We start from the raw sequence: 3,261 nt of genomic DNA on the forward strand, positions 1-3,261 counted from the left end.
AGCCAGCGAATCACGTTAGAGTACGTACGTCAGTTCCTGCATACTAAGTATGCACCTTCGAATTGTTTACGCAATTACAAAATCATCTTCTACCTTAAATTAAAAATTATAATTAACCTAGAGGCAGAATTGAAATTACGCTTGAAAAGATAGTTTACGAGAAAATAGCCTTAGAGGATTATTATATAACAACAGAGTAAACAGAAAATTCGGAGAAGAAGGGGCGTTCGTTAGCACCGCCCCCAGGAACACTACGTGGTTTTATCTAATTTAATTTTCAGTGCGGAGATGAAAAAGCATAAGCTATTTACAATCAGAGCCACCTTTAAGAAGAGGCGTTGAAGGTGTTAATTTAAAATTTAAGAAATATTCTGGAATCGTGAATTTGACTTAGAATTTGACCAAAAAAAACCAGTCTGAAAGTAATCAATAGTATAAGAAGCAGGAGGAAACCCTTACAATATTTCAGATTAAATTTAGTTCTATTTTTATCGTTTAACAGTCGCGAAGGTGTTCTCGGAATCGGTCACATAGTCGTCTTCCCATTTCACCGATGTATAACTTTTTGCAATGAGTGCAAGTTATGAAGTAGATGATATTGGCGGAGGTGCACGTGAAGTGATCAGTGATCTTAATGGATCTCTTGGGTCCTGACATTTTCTTATCGTTATGAATGAAAGGACAACTTTTGCATCGTGAGCGAGCGCACTGGAAATGACACTAGTGGAGGTTGAGAAAAGATACTACCAGTCTCTGAATCGTTTCAAATTGATTTAAAGTTTTTAAGAATGATAGAGTGAACCGAGTAGTTGTGAGGGTGAAATGTGAGATTGAATGGAATGCGTTAAGTATTTCTCTTCGCAGCCTTTCGTAGTGCTGACTGTTGATAGGAGCTCCTGCTGTCGATCAACTTTTTGGGCGCAGTGGTGGCCCGCTTGAACAACAGAAACGGGATAGCCACGTTCATCGGAAAATCAGAGTCGTCACTACACAAACGACGAAATCTGAGAAACAAACAAATCAATTTGTCTGCAAACCGCCTCCCGGTTAGCTCAATTGGTTAGAGCGCCGGACTGTTTTGCAGGAGGTCGAGGGTTCGAGCCCCGGCCGAACCAACACTCAAGGTCTTAAAATAACTGAGGAGAATGTGCTACCTTTCTATAATATTAAGAAATGGACAGTCTTCTCGGATAAGGACGAATAAACTGTAGGCCCCGTCTGCTGTATCTATTAATAATTTGGTTAGCCAGGGGACGTTAAAGAACCCAATCACGAGATTACTGTGATGTGGTCTAGCCTGTAAAGTATAGTGTAAAGTAGATAGCAAGGGACGTTAAAGAACCCAATCACGAGATTACTGTGATGTGGTCTAGCCTGTAAAGTATAGTGTAAAGTAGATAGCAGGTCCACATCAGCAACAGCTGCCATTTATTCAACCTGCCTTACTAAAGAAAAGATGTATATATGTATGTATGCATGTATGCATGTATGTATGTATGTATGTATGTATGTATGTATGTATGCATGTATGTATGTATGTATGTATGTATGCATGTATGCATGTATGCATGTATGCATGTATGCATGTATGCATGTATGCATGTATGCATGTATGCATGTATGCATGTATGCATGTATGCATGTATGCATGTCTGTATGTCTGTATATAAACCCACACACAACCCACAATTCCTCCAATCGCCCTCACGAACGCTCGAAATGTCATCCTTTTAACTCTTTACGGTGGCCAAGGAAATTAAAGTTACGAAAATTTTCAAGTGCGTGTTGGCTGGTTTTAATGTATGATAGTAAAGTTTTGACGATAGATGCCAGAATTATTTCTAAATAGCTGGAAATAAGTTCGGTGGGACCACTGCAGGCAGAGACGATAGGTCGACCTGGGTTTTTATGTTTGTGGATTTTAGGTACAAAGTAAATACATAAAGTTCACACGCATTCCATTCACTCTCACGTTAACGCTCACAACCACGCAGAAAGTAGAAATAAATGACAAGGACGCATCCAAACTAGTCGTTAGACACTTTAATCTCCCTAATCATTCTAAGCAGCAGATGGCAGTTTGTGGCCTTACCCTACATCTAGGAAGTTCGGAAAGTAGCAAAACTCTAGAACAAAAATTTATCTTTGAAATCGTCACACTTAATTAATCTCCACGGTATGAAAGAGCGCTTTGTACTCAGCTAATTTATTCTTGAATAAATGGCTGTAAATATATAAAAATCATGTATGTGAACTGCGGTTTAAGAAAAGAATATGGAAGCGATCCCCGCAGTTTTGAACAGTACTTAGCTAGTGTGAAAATAGGGCCTGAAAAAATTTAATTTATTCTTGTTTTCTCGTAACCATATTCCTATCAATAGCGTATCTCCATTTTCTCAATATAAATCCACACGCAAAGCAAAATTTCTCCAATCGCCACTCTTTGCGGCGGCCAATTTACGTTATCAACTCGGTTGATAGTACTGAATTACCCTATTTACGTTTTAGCTACTAGTGAGCAGACACATCGCTTGAATCAACCTCATGGCGGGAAATGCAGGCTTGGTTTAAAATCCAGGCGTTGAGGATCGTTCTTTCCCTTAAAATTGGTAGTTTGCAAAAATAATTTTGAAAGCCAATTACAAGTTATTTTCACACCAATACACTCTAGTTTATTCAGGATGTGAAGTACAAGTTTCGAAACATACGCCGGATGTTTCGAAAGAGTAACTTAAAAAAGGCGATAAGGCTAAATTATTGCGACAATTGTGACAATTACGAGCAAGGAACTTTCAAAACACCTGCCTTTGCCCGATTTGCCTCTATTCTGGTGCGTTTACAATATTTTCCTAATGACATACCATGCTCATTGGTCATTAAGGAAACAAATATTCATAACGGATGGGAATCAGTTCATACATGGCGTACGTATGGCGAGATGTAGATACACACTATTCGCTCTGTCGAAGGGCTCACGCTCTAAACGTCAGCTTTAGAAAGTTTGCGATGGCAAATTTACATTATCAACTCAGCTGAAAGACACAAATTATCTTAGAGATGTACACAAGAAATGTGCAGGGCAGGAAAAACTTAAGAGTCGCTCGAGGTTAAAACATATCCGTCCGTTTGTCCACAGTCTTAACAAAAAATACATACATGCATTCTCTATCAAGATCGTAGAAGGGTAACTGAAAATCATTCTAGATTTACCTGTAAGCCAATGATAAGATTTATTAAGAGTGCCATTTAAAATCATCCAAT

This window comes from Pocillopora verrucosa, chromosome 7 (genome assembly GCF_036669915.1).
Source record: "Pocillopora verrucosa isolate sample1 chromosome 7, ASM3666991v2, whole genome shotgun sequence".
Taxonomy (NCBI): domain Eukaryota; kingdom Metazoa; phylum Cnidaria; class Anthozoa; order Scleractinia; family Pocilloporidae; genus Pocillopora; species Pocillopora verrucosa.